The 20,040-nt window shown below is 43.4% G+C and overlaps 1 protein-coding gene across 1 annotated transcript in view; it reads left to right on the plus strand.

Annotated features, from left to right (window-relative positions):
• Positions 1-20,040, plus strand: part of MFRP (membrane frizzled-related protein) — a 681,594-nt gene that overhangs the window by 475,590 nt on the left and 185,964 nt on the right. The gene's annotated exons all lie outside the window — the stretch shown is intronic.

A 20,040-nucleotide genomic window follows, 5' to 3' on the forward strand; every position in this document is an offset into this window, starting at 1 on the left:
CAAATGCCAGAAATGTATTAAAGATTTGGGTAATGCTCACAAACCAACTAATAAGGATTGGCGAGTGGTGTTAAGGGCTTGTCTTCCTTCTAATACTGATGCGCAAAAGTTCATTATGGATTGTGTATTGGAGGAGGATGAATCTTTAACAGATGAGGATAATCAAGTGAATATAAAACGTATAATCACACAATTGGCTATATACTTTCCAGTGGTAGTGAACTTGAGCAAAATTTTCACTATCAAACAAAAAGACAGTGAGTCTGCAGAAGACTATTTTACCTGAGCGCTGCTAGCAATAACACAGCACACCCAGATAATAGCAGATGCAGGGGCGGATTGGCCATTAAATTCACCAGGATGTTTCCCGGTGGGCCGACGGGACTGTGGGGCCAATGGTACCGTGAGACCGCCTGTATCCCCTCCCCCAGTAGTGCATAACTCACTGTGGGCCTTGGATGATTGACAGCCCTGGCCTGTCAGCAGCCCCGCCCCCTGTAGCGCATGTCTCGCACTGGTCCTTCCTTGCATGGTTCTCAAGCAGCCCAGCCCTCCCTGAATAGCCCGTCACTCACTGGCCTAGGCTGTGTTTTTTTTTTTTAATGATTGACAGCCCACCGGCACCTGTTAGCAGAAGCGCCCCCAGCAGCGCATCCATCACTCAGGGGCTGGGTCATCCATCCAGCCCATTATGCAAGAGACTGAGGGGAGGGCCATACAAGGCTAACACACTTGTAGCTCCAATCTCCTCTGCTTCTCAAATCAATAGGAATTTGGCTGGTAATGCACGCGACGTGACGCAATGACGTCATGCCGCATGTTGTGTGTGTGTGTGTGCAATGGCATGGCATCCCTGGGAGAAGAAGAGCCGGGGTGGAGAAACTGCATAATTAGCAGAGCTTGGAGGACCCCGATTTGGCTCAGTGATAGCTGCTGTCTATTCCTGACAGAGATGAAAGGTAGCTGCAGAGAAGGGTGAGGGTGGCTCTCTCTTTTACCAGAGTCACAAATGAAGTATAATTGGCAAAACTACAATTTTATTGCATTCTCTTGCTCCAGTAAACTGCATTGAAAAATATTTATTTTAAGTCTCATACTAAAAAGGGGAATGTGTCGAATGACGTTTTGATTATAAGAAAGTATATATATATGTAAATAAATAGACACGCCAGGTCACCGCAGGCACCGCCTCTGCAGCTCCTATCCCCAGCCCCTCTCTACTCTACCACCTCCTGTCCTGTTATACTTACTCCAAGCCTCCTGATCCCAGTATTTTTCTCACCAATTACTGCGGCGTGCGTGTCACACCTAATGTGTATGGATGCTGGGGCAGGCACTGTGGGCCTGATTCAGACCCGCTCATGAGCACATAGCACTCGCAAGCGGGTTGATGGCCAGGCAGTGTGCACGCACAAGCCCCGGAGTGAGTGAGAACTTTACTCGCTCAGGGCTCGCAGCAAAAAGGGGCAGCTCGCCCCGTTTTGTAGGCGGGTCAGGGGGGTGGCTGGCCAAACGGAGGCATTCCTGGAATGCCTGCCTTTTGGGGGTGACCCTGCTGACATCACATGTGATGTCAGCAGTGAACTTCCTGCTCTATTAGGAAGCGCATAGTGCATAGCGCTTGCGAGCGGGTCTGAATCAGGCCCTCAATTCCAATGACTTTCCGCGGAAAGTCAATGCAATGTAATAGCCGAAAAAAATTCACCTCTGAAAAGCAGGAGAAAAGAAGTACATTTTTTTTTTAATTTTGGGGTGCATAGGTGGTAAACCACTCAGAACCCTTGGGACAGTCCCCCAAAGGATAACTGCGTCAAAAAATCCATAAAAATTTATGCGGAAAGTCAATGCAATGTAATAGCCGAAAAAGATTCACCTCTGAAAAGCAGGAGAAAAGAAGTGCATTTTTTTTTATTTTGGGATGGAAAGGTGGGTAAACCACTCAGAACCCTTGGGACAGCCCCCCAAAGGATAACTGCGTCAAAAGATCCATAAAAAAAAAGTATATTTTTAAACTTTAACCCTTCCTCTAGTGCCTAACCCTAACCCTTCCCTAGTGCCTAACCCTAACCCTTCCCGTAGTGCCTAACCCTAACCCTTCCCCTAGTGCCTAACCCTTCCCCTAATGCTAACCCTCCCTCTATCCCCCAATACTTATTGTCGGGATTCTGGTACTAGCATCCCAAGCACCGGGATTTTAACTGTATCCCTAATGTACACAGATACATAAAAAAAATTTACTGCTAGTTATAAACAAATTTTAATTACATGGGGTAGCTTACAGTATCTTGTGCAATGATGCACCTGGTGCAGTAGCAGTGATTTGGTTACTTGGAATGTAAAGTATGTGTAACATCGCGGCGGCGATGTGTGTGTTAATCAGCAGCCAATGAGTCAGACAGACTCTCATTGGCTGCTGCGCCCACTGCAAGAGCCGGGCTGGAGCTCACTTATGAGCTCCGCCTTCCAGCTCCTGCAGTGGATAATGGGAGAAATGTCATGACATCTCTCCCATAAAGCAGAGCGCGCCAGCCCGGGAGGACATACGTACAGACGGCGGCGGGAGCTGTAGCCGGAGCATGGATTCAGGTAAGTGTATTTTTCTTTAATGTTCTGTGTTTTATTTACTATTTATGGTGTGTATTTGTCTGTGGAGGATACTACTGGGGGCACCACTGGGGGGGCTACTACTGGGGGCACTGCATCGGGGGGTGGTGAACTACTACTGGGGGGGACCTCTACCGGGGGCACCACTGGGGGGACCACTACTTGGGACACTGCATAAGGGGGGGCTACTTCTGGGGGCACTATATAAAGGGGGACCACTACTGGGGGCACTGCATGGGGGTACTGCTACTGGGGGCACTATATAAGGGGCACTGCATAGGGAGACCACTACTGGGGCACTGCATAGAGGGGTCTACTAATGGGGGCACTATATAAGGGGCTTACTACTGGAGGCACAAGGGACACTGCACTGGGGGCACCTCTACAGGGGGCACTGAATAGGGAGAACCACTACTGGGGGCCTGCATAAGGGGGACCCCTACTGGGGGCACTGCATAGGAGGGACCACTACATGGGACACTGCATAAGGGGGATTACTACTGTGGGCATTGTATAAGGGGCACTACTGGGGCACTGTACAAAGGACACTACTGAGGGCCTGCATAAGAGCCACCACTACTGGGGATATTGCATACTGGGGGTACTGTATAAGGGGCACTACTGGGGGCCTGCATAAGAGGGTCCACTACTGAGGGCACTGCAGAGGGGAGACTGTATAATGTGCCCTACTGGGGTTAAGGCGCATATGGAATGGATAGGAATGTTCAGAGTGACGAGAAAAGGGGATGCAATTGGAAAGCCAGCTGACATTATACTGACAGCCGGCTTCCCGACTGTCATATCCCGGCAAGGGTGAAATGACCGGCGTCTAGACGCCACTCATTTCACCAACGCCGGGAGACTGGCGCCCGGCATCCCGATCTAAGGGATGCCGGGCACCGGAAGCGGACTGCCGCGTGGGGGGGTTAGGTTTAGGGCTCCTGGGGGGAACTTAGATTTAGGCACCCCCCGGGAGGTTAGGCTAGGGGGAGGGAGGGTAGGTTAGGGTTATGCACCCAGGGGACTTAGGTTTAGGCAGCGGGGAAGGGGGGGTTAGGTTTAGGCACTTAGAGGGGGATTAGGGTTTGGCACTTGGAGGGGAGGTTAGGGTTAGGCACCCCTAAGGGAGGGTTAGGGGGGTGGGTTAGGTTAGTTAATACTTACCTAGGGATGATCGGGATTTCTAGCACTGTCAGGCTGCCGCTGCCGGGATCTGTTCCACTGTCGGCCTGACGCTGCCGGGAATCGAACTGCCGGCCATGCGGCTGGCGGTATTACATACCGATTCCGAGAAAAGGGTATATGTGTCATGTTGACACGCTCCATTTTTAAGTGACCACGCCACTAGTGATCATGCCCATTTTTCATCGCACGCACATAGAGGGGGAGGGGGGCTCCATTTTTAAATTTGCCCTGGGCTCCAAATACCCTAGTTACGCCACTGTTCCTGAGCATAGTGGATTAAGACCCCATGGGCAACATACTAACTTGGGCCACTTTCACACCCCTTTTTGTCAAAAAAGAAAATGCAAAAACAGGTTAGAGCATTAAGGGGCCCTCAATGGCCTCTGGACCCTAAGCAAGTGCTTAAAGTACAATATGGATGATCCTATTATGGTTCAAACTAATTTGACTCTGATATGTGCATTTGTAAAAATGAAAAGGTAAGCTGTGCTGGGGCAGGGACTGCTGTGTCTTATTGTATTGCTCTACATTATGTGATGGGATAGTAAAAGAATAATATTAGTACAAGGCTATCCAATTTGTGGCCCCGTATCGGAGTGGAGTGTTCCAGGCTTATTTGTTTTGCTTCTACGTGTCCTATAATGAATCTCTATCTAACTGATTTATATTACATAGTGGGTCAGCATGAAAGGCTGAAGCTGCACAATCTGTTGGGTCTGGCTTATCATTCCGGCATGGGATAGATTTCTCTCTGTATTAAGGGACTGATTCAGAGATAGGCACTATAGCACAGCCACTATGTCTTTGTGAAATTATGCTACAACCACAGGAGACATCTTAAGCAAAGAGACACCCACTGGAGGCTTCTCTGATCTGCTGCTGCATCTGAGGAGGCAGCATCAAATCAGCTGCATGACCATCTGACATCTGAGTAACATCTGAGGATTTCCAGCAAAATTACCGTTTGGCACGCCCAGAAAATGGGGCTGAACCACCCCCAATTCTTTGGACACTCCCTGTCACTGCCCCCAAACGCCAACAGCATGTCAATCATGATGCTGCTTTTGGGGCACAGTAAACAATCTTGCAGAAGAAGACCTGCAAATGCACACATCTCTAATCCCGCCAATTTTGCTGTTACCTCCACCTACAGTTGATTTGGTGCTGCCCACATGGGCCACAACCAAAGATTTTTCCAGGGCCACTTTTAGTCCCCAGTCCACCCCTGAGCAGATGTAAAGGATGATGTACACCATTGGGAAGTAGCTGTAACAGTTCGAATGGATAGTCTCAAAGACAATCTAAAAACCAGAGTGCAAACCTCTCTACCTAACTGGAGAGGCATTACTGTAGATGCACTTAGAGAGTCAGCTATAGAACATGACAAAAATACTTGCAGGAAGAAAGAGGCCCAGAATGAGAAGTTAATGGCAGTGAGCATTCAGGCTCTAGAGGGATCATATACACAGCCACAACGTTACAACACGTACCAGCAACGAAATTATACAGTAAGGTGTTTTAATTGTAATAAAGAAGGTCATCTAAGAAGGGATTCTAGAGAGGGAATTCAGGGGCCATATAAGAAGGGAACACCTAGGTACATGCAGAGAGGACACTCACAAAATTCAGGAAAGTTCCAACAGTTACTTGCTCACATAGTGACCACAAACGCTTTACTGGAGAATGATAGTCAGTGCTAGGGGTCAGGTCCTACCTGTAGTCTACAGCCTGTCAGGTTAACTGAGAATACTAGGGAAGAACCTACAATGACAGTTGATGTATCTGGTATTAAACACACTTTTTTTGTAGATACAGGGGTGACCAGATCAGTGATAAATTCTCCACTTAATTTACAGGTTACTAACAAAACCATAGCAGCAATGGGAGTAACGGGGAGTGTACAACATTACCCTCTAACCAGATCTGCAGAAGTTACTATTGGGCTTCTGCAAACCAAGCATTCTTTTCTATTGGCAGCGGCAGCTCCTACTAACCTGCTGGGAAGGGATTTGTTGTGTAAAATGGGATGTGTTATATACTGTACCCCTGATTGTATATACCTAGATATGCCGGAAAAGGTTGCGCATGAGGTACAGGATATCTTGGATACACCACAAAAGTTAATGTTACATTCTGTTGTTCTAGAACAAATTCCATCCCAGGTAAAATAAATGTTGTTACAAATACCAGGTTCCCCCTGGACCAAAGATGGACAAGACACTGGATTGATGGCAAATGTATCTCCTGTAATGGTAAATTTGAAGAGTGGTAGGCAGGCTCCAAAAATCCCTCAGTACCTATTAAAGCCAGAGGTGGAGCTAGGGGTTTATCCATAATTGAAAGGTTGCTACAACAAGGGATTTTAATTCATACAGCTAGCCCTGCCAATAGTCCAATTTTTCCAGTAAAGAAGGCTGGGGGGAGGGGATACAGATTAGTAAAGGACCTTAGGGGTGTTAACACAGTTGTTGAAAGCCAATTCCCTGTAGTGCCCAATCCAGCTGTCATCCTCATGCAGATTCCACCGTCTGCAACCCACTTCACTGTTATTGATCTATGTTCTGCATTATTCTCTGTTCCTCTTCACCCTGACTGTCAATATCTATTTGCATTCTCCTACAGAGGGGTACAATATATATGGACACAATTGCCCCAGGGTTTCATAGATAGCCCCAGTATTTTCTCTTAGGCCTTACACGACTGTTTGCAATCTTTTCAACCAAGCAATGGGTCTGTCTTAATTCAATATGTAGATGATTTGTTGTTGTGCTCTGATTCGTTTATGTCATGTTTAAATGATACTAAACTGTTGTTACTTCATCTCTCACAAACAGGACACAAGGTTGCTAAGGACAAATTACAGCCATGCCAGACTAAGGTTAAATACTTGGGACACTGTCTAACCCAGGGGCTAAGACACTTGACGACTGACAGAATACAGGCCATACAGACCGTGACACTGCCGAAAAACCAGCAGCAAATCCATACCTTCTTGGGCATGTGTGGATACTGCAGAACTTGGATCCCAGGTTTTTCTATTTTGGCATTGCCATTGCAATAATTGGTGTCATTCTCAAAACCTGACCGTGTCACACACAGTGAGGAAACAGAGCAGGCTTTCCTTAACCTTAAGGATAGTCTGACAAAAGCACCTGCCTTGCGGATACCAGAATATGAAAAACTCTTTCAGTTATATTGTACGGAAGCTGATGGCTGCACAGCAGGTGTCCTTACACAAAAACAAGGTGATGCTAGCAGACCTGTAGCATACTACAGTGCACAATTGGACACTGTGGCAAGACCACTTCCAAACTGTTTAAGAAGTGTAGCAGCAACTGCTCTTCTGGTAAATAAGAGTGAGGACATAGTATTAGGGCATGATACCATTGTCTATACAACGCATGCAGTATCTGCTTTGTTGAATTCTGCCCAAACCAGACATGTCTCTTCAGCTAGGTTCACGAAATGGGAACTAGCTCTAATGGCACCTGCAAATATCACCATTAAACGGTGCAATACGATAAATCCAGCAACGTACTTACCATACAGTATGTGCCTCGAGATACACAAAGGGTGGAGGAAGGTGAGTCTCTGGTTGAAGGTGAGTTTTGTGAGTATACTGACACACATGATTGTATGGAATATTTGAATCAGACCTTTACTACAAGACCATAAATACATGATACACCATTAGAAAATGCAGATTTGATGTTTTACACTGATGGGAGTTGTCAAAGACAGACTGACACAGGAGAATGATGCACAGGTTAAGCTGTTGTAAATGACAAAGATGTTGTAGAAGATGAACCATTGGTCCACCTCACTCAGCACAAGTGGCTGAACTGGTGGCACTAAGGAGAGCATGTGAACTGGCAGAAGGTAAATCCATTAATATCTACACTGACTCCAGGTATGCCTTCATGGTAGTGCATGATTTTGGGGCTCTTTGGCGTCTGAGAAATTTTATGACAGCAGCAGGTACACCAGTCGCACACTCACACCACATAAAAGGACTTTTAACAGCAATCCAGCTACCAAAGGTAGTAGCTATCATCAAATGCAAAGCCCACACAAGTGAAGAAAACCTGGTGTCATTGTGTAATAACAGAACAGATGAAGCTAAGCTGCCAAATGGGCAGCAGGGTTACGCATAAATTTAACAACTGATAAAGTGATGGTCTTCCAGACAATGGACATGCAGAAATTAATTGAGATGCAAAATTTGTGTTCCCAACAGGAAAAGGCAGTCTGGAGATCAAAGGGATGTGTTCAGGAGTCCTCCGGACTCTGGAGAGATGAACTAGGTAGGCCTGTTGCTCCCAAGGTATATTACCAAGCTTGGCTGAGGCAGCACATGGTCTGACTCACCTGGGAAAAGGAGGTTTGTGCAAGTTGGTCAGAACATAGTGGTGTGCACCAGGCTTTTCTTCTCAAGCTGGAAAGAGGGCTATGTCTTGTTTGACTTGCTTGAGGAAAAATGTCGGGAAGACAATCCGTACCAAAACATCCCACATCCATCCGACAGACGGTCCTTTTCAGGTAATACAAATTGATTTCATCCAATTACCACCCTGCAGGATTCTCAAGTATGTATTAGTTTGTACCGATGTGTTTTCTAATTGGGTAGAAGCATTTCCTGCTGCCACTAATACTGCTGTTTTTACTGCTAAAAATATTATTCAGGAATTTGTATGCAGATACGGTATCCCTAGAATCATAGAAAGTGATAGAGGTACTCATTTCACTGGTGATGTCTTCCAAAACATGTGTAAGCTCATGGGTATCAATAGTAGACTTCACACCCCCTACCGACCGCAAGCCAGTGCGAAGGTGGAGAGGGTAAATGGTACTATTAAAAACAAACTGAGTAAGATCATGGCTGAAACTGGATTAGGATGGCCAGAAGCCTTACCGCTAGTCCTCCATAGCATCAGAACCACTCCTAGACCTCCTCTTAATCTGTCCCCCTTTGAGATAATGTTTGGGAGGCAACTTCATTTGATTATAAATCCACAGGATGATCTGAAGAGTAACAATGAGGTTACTGTGAAATATCTTATACAAATGAGTAAACAGCTGAAACAGCAGCAACAGAAATTGAAAATTTGTTACTTGATATGCCAGAGACAAACTGTCATGATGTTGAACCTGGAGAATATGTTATGATCAGAATTTTTTTACGCTCAGGTGTTGATGACAAGTACGACATTGTTGAAAGTAGCAGAGAAAGATACCTGGGTCCATTCCACTTACTGCAGAAAGGTAAACTACATGGAGGAGATACAAGGCGGAGTCAATACGGATAACGTGGATCTGTCGATTACGAGACTGTTCTGGGAGAGTTAGAGATTGCAGTGTACAACACCTGAGCTAGAGAAGTATGCAGACCACTATTCCAGCAATGGAGTGGTGGGCTGTTGGTTTGTCCTTATCTCCTACCAGGGTTCTCATCATCCTTATTTGTTTTGGGATTTCCTGTTTCTGTGACGGAGGACAGATGACAGAGAGGGAAGCTGATGGTGATGTCGATGGAGTGGAATTGGGAGAGGGAGCAATAAAACAATCAGGGCAGTATATGGTCAAACTCAGTACAGTAATTGTTAAGAGATCTGCGATCCAAGAAACTCGGAGACAGTGTGAGGGGTTATTGTCTGAGGAATACTGTGTTTGTGAGTTCTGTGGATCCCTAGTTGATGAGAAGTGCATTCAACGATGCCAGTCCAAGAGTAATCTATATTTGGGTGGGCATCCTTTGGAGGATTACCATTCCTTAGTGGGTAAGGTCTTAAACCAGACTGAATGCTGGGTATACACACACGTGCCTCAGGGACAACATAATGTAGGATTAGTACCATTCCCATTAAATTTATCTGAGGTTCTTGAATTACATAGGGGAAGGCTGGTGGACAAGAAATGTAATATATCTAGACCTCCAAATTTTAGGCTCCACCAGTACCAAGTGTATAGATCCCTGTTATGATTGAATATCACAAATGTAAGAAAACCAGGAAATTGTGAGGTGATCTGGAACAATCAGACAATGACCTTTTCACACAAAGCTGATAATGAGCCTATTGATTCTGAACTTGTATGCAGAATTATTGCAAGTGGGAGATATTTCTGGAATAGGTACATGCATAGTTATAACAAAGAAATGGTTGGTAGAGTATCATTAGGGTACTGTGCAGATGTTATGCAACCAGACACGTGTACCAAGCAAATGGGAGAAAAAGGGCCAGGATTCTTTGTAAGAATAATGTATTCGATGATAATGATGCATTCTGTTCCATACATACTCCCAGATGATGTGTATTTTATATGTGGAAGGAAAGCATACAAGTGGCTCTCTCCAAGTTCTGAAGGTTTATGTTTTATTGGTAAATTGATCCCAGAGGTTATGACACTCACACATGATGAAATGATTGGTATCCATAGAACCTCACCACCTCCATATGTACACACTCAGTATGAGCATCATGACAAAAGAAATGATATCTGGTGAAGAACATACAGCCACACAGTTGATTAGTGAAACAACTGGCTTCCAAATCTTGGTAGCATTAGATCCCACCAGGATTACTCAGGGAAGTTTAAATTTCAGATATATTCAAGACCTGGCCAAATTAATAGATAACATCACCGAGATGTATGATGAATTATTCAGTAATACTGGTAAAGAGCTACAGGCTTATAAAAAGGAGTTGGTACAACATAGGTAAGTGATATACTATTTAACATCTATTACTGGTGGATACTGTGTGACTTTGGCCACCCAATTTGGTGTCAAGTGTTGCACATTCATCACCAATAATACTAATGACCCCAAAGAGGTGATTGACTGGAAAATGGATGAAATCCTACAACTTAAGAGGGAGTTTTGGAAGGACCATAATATTTTGTTGTATGAGACAGAAGTAAAGGTAGAGAAATGGTTCTCTTGGTTAAACTCTGTAAAATGGTTCGCCGGTCTAGGAGAGTGGGTACAGGAGATGGTTGCTAGCGTAGGTAAACTCCTTATTCTTATACTGATTGTCATTTTAGTTTTTGGTTTATGTGTCAGATGTGTTCTCGCCATGTTGAAGTGTGGAAAATGTACCACTAAGGTGAACAGTAAAAATTAAATCTTGATGGTGGTGAGTGGTGGTGGTATGGGTACTAAGGTTGATAAAGACCTGCATTACAATCCTGACATTGAATGTGCCTTCAGATAATAATATGTGAATAGGCTAAGTCATGTATAATAATAATTATTCTAAATGTTCCGTAAAACATCATATATAATGTAGTCTCAATTCCCCAAACTTCCTTTATAGGTTTGATGAGATCCCACATCCTACCAATGATCACCTATAGATCCGCAGATGGCGTATAAGGGGTGTTTTACCCTTCCTGAAATGCATTATTAATGGTTCAATGACCGATTCATGTCATACCATTTAGAACATTGAATAATAAATTATTATACATGACTGGAAAGGTTAAGATCAGAATGTGATAGTTTTATGTTTGCTATCAAAGGGTGGACTGTCAAAGTCAAATAATTGGATAAGATCGCTTGCAATTATTATCTGATGATCTAGTCATCTGTGGTCTGATAAAGAGTATATCGGACATTACTTTGTGTCGGCGCAATCCAATGCGCACAAATGCGAAACCACCACACACATACACTGATTCACACAACGGACACACATAGACGCTCGTATGTGTATCCACGTGCATACACATAGATGCTCACATGCATAATCACATACATATGAACATTTCCTATACCAATGCACAGACACACATATGCGAACGCATATGTATACAATGGTTCCTATTCACGATAAGTTAATAAAGAGAGTTATTAAAGGTCTGTTTAACAAGTAATTATGATGAAATGTGTACACAAATAAGATCTATGGTTTAGAACATAGTAGACATGTCATGTTTGGTATCATACTAAATCCCTGTTTATTTGCAGACTTCCATACCTATTGGCAAAGAAGTCGCATCTTGTGTCCGCTAGTTATGGATGATAGGGATTTATTGTATAGAATGTCATTATGTATATGCAGTGTGGTAGCTAGATTTAACCAGTTGTTCGGCAGGAAACTACACAATGCAACCGTTTGAGGACTGAGCCATGCCCCTGATGACACTGTATGAATCAACTAATGACCAGATTATCCAGAAGCAAGAACCAATGGAAACCTGTCAACTAGTTTCTTTGATAACATAGAACTCTGTAAGGAAAATAAACGGCGTCCTGATTCTAGTGTATAGCCATTCTCTTGGATGATCGCAGGCCTCTGAATTGATGACTGTATACTGGGACCAGTGCGCACGCGTATGTATCAGCTTGTACTATTTCATTGCTTTTTACTCTTAGTGTTAAATCTGTAATCGTGTTACTATTTCATTACATAAATAACTTTTTGTGCTTTGGAACCACACAATTGGACTGGAAAGCAATTCTTTCTTAAGTGACTTGCAGCGCTAAATAGCGACTTTTAGGAATCAATAATAGTCACATATAAGATATACTACGTGCGCAAAAAACATCACTAGAATTTACATCAGTCTATTCCAGTTACTTTTTTCATTGAGACCTCTAGGGGGCACAGCATTCAATCTAAACATCAATAGAGCCTCTAACAAGAGAAGTGCTTTTAGCCAATTACCTCCTCTCAGGAAGTCAGGGATATGATCAATGATCATATATTTCAGAGCAGATAGAGAATGTCCACTGTTATTAAAATGTTTGACCACATGCTCATCTATGTCTCTACCCATTAAGGCCAGCTTAATGGCCGATCTATGCAGTGCCATCCTCTCAAAAAATTTACGTGAGATCTGGCCTACATAGTACATACCGCAAGGGCATCATACTAAATGCACCACAAATGAAGAGGTGCAAGTTAGCACATGACGGATACTAAAGATCTTATCCAAATGGGGGGTGTTTAAAAGATTTTGCTGATACCAGGTACTTGCAAGTGGTGCAGCTGAAACAACTATAGCACCCTGGTGGTTTCACAAATACATTAGGAGGTTTACAAGTGCCTCTACCTGTGATATCAGTGATCATGAGTCGATCTTTGAGATTTCAACCTCTACGGAAAGCTGCCACAAGGCGCATTTTTTTTTTTAAAACAGGTCGACCACAATCGGCCACAATGCTTTAGTGGCATGGCTAATCACAGGGCTTGCCACCATGAAATGACTAGACCATGGGATGATATTATCATGGTCCTTGCATTTGGATTGTAATAATTGTGACCTAGGAATGGCTAGCACCTTTCTTTTGTGCTCCAGCAATGTTCGATAATCATACCCTCTAGAAAGAAATTTCTGGATGAGCTCATCCAGTTTTGCAGGAATTTTTGAGCTACCACTCATAATCCTCGCTACTCTCATCATCTGAGACAATGGTTGCCCGTTCTTAAGGGGTGGGGGGTGATGGCTATTATGCATTAGAAAGGTGTTCCTATCCATATTCTTACAGTAAACATCAGTCATAATTACATAATTGACCACCTTGACCTGTACATCCAAGAAAGATATAGATTCCGTACTACATATATACAGTAAGTGAATTTAATTGTCAAATTGTAATCATTGATCTATTTCACTAATGACTCAAAGCACTCAAGACCACCTGTCCACAGGAGAAACACGTCATCTATATATCTAGTAAGGGCATAGATATAGCATTTAACCTCAGGGCAACTCAACAACATCTTGTCCTCTTGCTGGAATGTAAAAATGTTCACGTATGATGGTGCCACTGCTGACCCCATAGTGCAGCCACAAAGCTGCAAAAAATAATGGCCGTCATACAAAAAATTATTTGTAGATAAAGTCAGTTCAATTAAAGTCATGAATAGATCCAAATCACATATAGATGGATCAAGATGTCTCAGAAAATTCTTCATTGCATCCAATCGCTCCAGATGGTGTACAGAGGTATACAGACTGCAAACGTCCAGGCAGCATAGCAGAGTCCCATTGGGCACCTCCTTTAATTCAAGGAGAAATTAAAAAAAAATGGTGGTGTCTTTTAGGAAAGATGGCTGCAGTAATAACAATGGTTGCAACAAACAATCTAGAAGTTGGGCAATAGATTGATATAGGGAATCCCGTGCGAAGATGATATGTCTCCCTAGTGGTTTAACATTATGCTTATGTAATTTTGGCAGCGTATATACTATAGTATAGGTAATAGGTACTTTTGGAAATTCATTGAATAGCCTTTTAGCCAGTTGTTGCATTATTTTCCTTTCATCCAATGCTTTATCCAAGATATTCTTCAACTCAAGTTGGTATTGTTTGGTAGGATCATCCTGAAGTTACTTATATACATTTCCATCTGCCAGTTGTGTCTCAATCTCAGAGCGGTAATCCTGGATGTCTTGGATCACGTTTGCTCCACCTTTATTGGTGGGCCTGATAATGATGTCATGATATGAACCTAATTGCTGTAATGCTGTAGCTTCTGCCCTTGAAAGGTTTATCTAGACTTTGTCTGGTGCTGCAGTAAATCTGGTAACAGCATCATCCAAAAGTCTATTAAAGGATTTCAGTGAGGAATTGGTGGAGACAGGATCAAATGTTGACACTATGAGCTCCTTTTGAGGAATTGATCTACCACAGATGGTTCAAAAGACACAGGTTTATGTTGGAAATGTTCTTTTAGCCACAGATTCCTAGAGAATCTGTGCTGGTCCCTTTTCCAAGTAAACTTGTCATGGAAATTAGTTGGCACGAAACAGAACCCCTTACTCAAGACATCCAGTTCTGCCTCACTCAGGGCTCTTTGAGAAAGATTAAAGATGAACAATTTCTTCTCGAGGGTTTTTTTCTGCCCCCTCTGGTTCTGCTTCCCCCTATGGGTGGCAGTTCTTCTAAACACTGCTGGCAGTCAGGGGGGTTTGGCCTAAAGGGACACTTGAAGGACAGGATTACCGCTCTGAGATTGAGACACAACTGGCAGAAGGAAACGTATATAAGTTACTTCGGGTTGATCCTACCAAACAATACCAACTAGAGTTGAAGAATATCCTGGATAAGGCATTGGATGAAAGAAAAATATAGCAACAACTGGCTAAAAGGCTATTCAATGAATTTCCAAAAGTACCGATACTTTATACTCTTCCGAAATTACATAAGGATAATTTTAAACTACCAGGGAGACCTGTAATCTCCGCATGGGATTACCTATATCAATCTGTTGCCCAACTTCTAGATTGTTTGTTGCAACCATTGCTATTAATGCAACATTCTTTCCTAAAAGACACCTCCAGTTTTTTTTCAATTTCTCCTTGAATTGAAGGAGGTGCCCAATGGGACTCTGCTATGCTGCCTGGACGTTTGCAGTCTACATACCTCTGTACCTCATCTGGAGGGATTGGGCGCAATGAAGAATTTCTGAGACAACATCTTGATACATCTATTTTTGATTTGGATCTGTTCATGACTTTAATTGAACTTACTTTATCTAGAAATGATTTTTTGTATGACGGTCATTATTTTTTGCAGCTTTGCAGCTGAGCTATGGGGTCTGCGTTGGCATCGTATATGCGAACATTTTTATGTTCCAGCAAGAGGACAAGATTTTGTTAAGTCGTCCTGAGGTTAAACCCTATATCTATGCCTATACTAGATATATAGATGACATGTTTCTCCTGTGGACAGGTGGTCTTGAGCGCTTTGAGTCATTGATGAAAGACATCAATGATTACGATTCGACAATTAAATTCACTTATGCGTGTAGTATGGAATCTATATCTTTCTTGGATGTACAGGTCAAGGTGGTCAATAATGTAATTATGACTGATGTGTACTGTACTGTAAGGATGTGGATAGGAACACCTTTCTAATGCATAATAGCCATCACCCCCCACCCCTTAAGAATGGGCTACCATTGTCTCAGATGATGAGAGTAGCGAGAATTATGAGTGATAGCTCAAAAATTCCTGCAAAACTGGATGAGCTCATCCACAAATTTCTTTCTAGAGGGTATGATTATCAAACATTGCTGGAGCTCAAAAGAAAGGTGCTAGCCATTCCTAGGTCACAATTATTATAATCCAAATGCAAGGACCATGATAATATCATCCCATGGTCTAGTCATTTCACGGTGGCAAGCCCTGTGATTAGCCATGCCACTAAAGCATTGTGTCTGAACGTGGCTGACCTGTTTTAAAAAAAATGTCTCCACAAGTCAGCTCCCCCACCAGAAGGACCGCGCCACAGCGCCCTCACCAGTAAGGACCGCATGCCTCCACGCCGCAAAACCCTGGTCATGACATATATTACATAAAAATAGGGAAAGGCCATCAGGAGTGCCTAATAATATCAGGTATAGGCTCATTAACCTCTCAATTATCAGAATATGTGGACAGTTATATAAAGAAATATTTCCAAAAGTAAAGTCTTATATTAGAGACTCCACCCATGTGTTAAAAATGGTTAATAATCTTATATATTGTGCCCTGAACTTGGCAAATATTTATATGGATAACTGGGAAACTAATATACGGCAAAGGAAACAGTTGGAGAATGTAGTTATTTGCAAGATATATATTAACGACTGCATTATAGTATGGAAAGGGATGGAAAATCAATTTAAAATGTTTTTGGAAGAAATTAAGGTGAACACATAACTTGAAGTTCACATATAATTATAGTCCGGATAAAATAGATTTTTAGCTCTAACTCTAGATACGTCGAAGTATAGTATAAGGTGGTGAATAAAATAGAGTCCAGGGGGTAAATTTACTAAGATTTGAGTTTGGTCAAGATGACTATCTTGGATGAGTTTAGGCATGTGTTTCATCTTGAAAATTTACTAAAGACAAACTCGTGTGAGATTGTAGCAAACTTGCAGATAAATTGAAGTTTCAAACACTCCACCTCCTGAGCTGTGAGTTTGGCAGAACCATACACAGATCTGTGTGATTTGTGAATGTTTCTGCATGTGTACTTTATTTAAAGTGTTTATATTATAAAAAAAAATTATGTAGGGTCCCCCCCAAAAACACAACCAGCCCCGGACTGGTCAGCCAGTCCTGATTCCAAATATTACAGGGAACAATATGAGTAGGGTTCCATCATAATTTTGGAACCAGCACCTGGCTGCAGGGCCAGTCCTGGTTTAAAATATAGGGGGGAAAAATTGCATAGGGGTCCCCCTAAATTTAAAAACAACACCAGACCCAAACCAACCGGGGTGTAATGCCACAACCAGGAGACCCTTTTACCGGGTCTTCCTGGTCAAAGCACCACAGCTAATCAGCATATGCCGGGGATCTCATGGGAGGTGGAGTACCCCCAATAAAGATGTTCACGTCCCCTTGACCATGTAGATTCCATGGGTGTACCAGAAAAAAAAGATACCCACCTCCATCATCGCACTGCTCTCCATAGCATACAGGGTTCTTGGCAACATAACAAATCAGAGGTCGCTTCACATGTAGCAGCCGCTCAGTGGCTGGGACCCACTAGAAACCAGCCAATGAGTGGCCACTACTTGTAAAGTGAGGAAAACAGAATGAGAATGGAGGTGAGTATCAGATCTTTTTTTCAGGTACACCCGTGGAATCTACATGGTCAAGGGGACAGGAACATCTGTCAGCAGGTAAGAATGTGTGAGTGAGGTAGGTGTGAAATAAAGGTGTGTAGCGTGTTTTTAGGTAGGTGTGAAATAAAGGTGTGTAGTGTGTTTTTTTAACTATTTAATTTACAGTGGGAGTACGGGTACCAGTCACCTGCTGGCACTTTTAGTTCCATAAGTGCCAAAGAGCAGGCATGCTGGCATCAGTAGTTACATTGTAAAATACAATAGTTTTTAACTATTTTACACATCATTACTCCCATACCCACATCTCAGGGGTGCAGGGAAAAGCTCCGGGCTTCAGCCCAAGCCTGGGGTTTTGGGAGAGGCGGAATCTTTTTTGGGGGGGAGTCGCTTGGGGTGCGAATGCTGTGGCCATGAAGACCCGGTGATAGGGTCTCCTACCTGTGGCATTTGAGTCAGGTGCTGGTTTTAAATATAGGGGGACCCTACGCAATTTTTTCCCCCCTATATTTAAAACTGCAGCCAGGTGCTTGTTCCTGAATTATGGTGGAACCCTACTCGTTTTGTTCCCCATTATTTTAGGAACCAGGACTGCCGAGGAGTCGGAGGCTGGTTATGCTTTTGGGGGGCCTACATAATTTATTATATTTTTAACCCATTGTTTACAGGTACAACACACAAGCAGCCTTCACATATCTCACTGATATGTGCGGGCTACTTACTCGAGAGAGTTTTGCTGAGAGAAAACACTGCAATGTCGGGTGAGTAATCTCATCTAAACATTCTACTCGGGGGAGAAATCTCGATCCTTTTCACCATCGGAAAACTCACTTTCAGCTAAACTCACTTCTTAGTAAATTTACGAGTTGAAAAACGGGAAAATCACCTGAGTTTGAGTGATGCTAATTGAGTTTGAAAAAAAAACAAACTCAATCAGACTCAATTCTTAGTAAATTTACCTCCTACACTCATTTTAAAAAAGTAGACAATATCTACTTAGAATATAGTTGCTACCATCTTCCACAATGGAAAAGTAACATTCTATACTCGCAATATACAAGGTTGAGAAGAAATTGTAATACTCTCTGCAAATATTATGAGCAGGCAGAAATATATTCTAATAGATTTAAAGAATGGGGTTTATCCAATAGAAATAATAGAGGATGCTAAAGATAGAGAAAGAGAAAGAAATAGAGAAATAGAGCAGAATTAAAAAACACATGAAAGGGGAGATAAGATGGTTTGCCCTTTTTTGACCACCTATAATAGTGAAAAACCTGTCATGATGTGAACAAGGTGAAAAGATCGTCATCTCCAGCAAACACGGACGCAGCCATCTCCATTGGAATATGACCGATGAAGTAAATACCCATGCACGGAGATGGTGATGTAATCTACAAGTGTCTTTTGCCTTATCCTTTGTTATTGAAATAGTACTGCAATACCTGCATACAGACCACTGCACATGCTCCTAGACATCCAATTGTCCATGATCTCTCATCGGGACCTTCCCCATCTAGTGCTGCACTGTCGTCTGACACCAGCACAAATATGTGGCTACTATCACGACAGCAGAAGTGCATTTCCAATTATCCTGCCCGGATTCTGTCATTCTACTAAAAGTTTAAATGGTGCATTCCTTGCAGTGAGTCATATCTCTATTAACCTGAATCTGTGTCAGTTATGCTTGATGTGTATAGTTTACAGCACATTTATTAAGGGTAAAAAATATTGACCCTCCTGCTCACTAAGCAGGGTGAAGCTCCGCTGTAAGCAATTAGTATATACCTAATAAATGTGGTTACTACAATGCACTCTGCATTACTAGTTTTGAGACCCAAATATATCTCTGCTGCTGATTTCATGTAATATATTTCTTTCAGCAGGACTGTGGGTCTCATTCAGACCCACTCGCAAGCGCTGTATGCTCGCAAGCGGGTCGATGTTACCCAAATGCACATGCGCTCGACGGAGGCACCTCCATTGTGCGCATGCGCGAGACCCGGCGAGCGACGGGGTAGCCATTGCTCGGGGTCTCGCACAAAAGGGGGCGTGCTGTCGATGGTGATTGACAGCATGCCCCCTTTGGTGGGTGTGCTGGTGGCATGGCTGCCCAGACGGAGGCGTTCCCATGGGAACGCCTACTGTCTGGGTCCGGCCCCACTGACATCACTAGTGATGTCAGTGGGAGTGTTTTTGGCTCTGATAGAACCAAAAGCACTCCAGGCTTGCGGCAGATGAGACCCTACCACAAGGGTCTCGTCGCAAGACCGATGGTCGTGATGGTCTTGACCATCGCAACCATCTTTTTGGCCGCTCGCATAAGCTGTGGGTGGTCACCCACAGCTATGCGAGCGGCCAGGAGGCCGCTCCAATTTTAGGTAGGCCGGCCATGATTCAGAGCTAGCGCTCTGGTCAGAGCGTCCGGCTTTGAATCAGGCCCTGTGTTCTATCCACTGAGTGAAAAATAAAGAAGAGGGGGTTAGGGTTAGGCACCTCCAGGGGGGAGGTTTGGGTTTGTTGCCCCCCAGGAGGGTTATGTTTAGGGTGCAATGAGGGTGGTTAGGTTTAGGCACTAATGGGGGGAGGTTAGGGTTAGGCACCCCTAAAGGAGGGTCAGGGTTAGTGGGAAGAGGATAGGGTTAGCTATACTTACCTTTGCTGTTGGGATTTCCTCCCTTCAGCCA

Source organism: Taudactylus pleione, unplaced genomic scaffold (genome assembly GCF_031769625.1).
Source record: "Taudactylus pleione unplaced genomic scaffold, aTauple2 ptg000334l, whole genome shotgun sequence".
NCBI classification, from domain to species: Eukaryota; Metazoa; Chordata; class Amphibia; order Anura; family Myobatrachidae; genus Taudactylus; species Taudactylus pleione.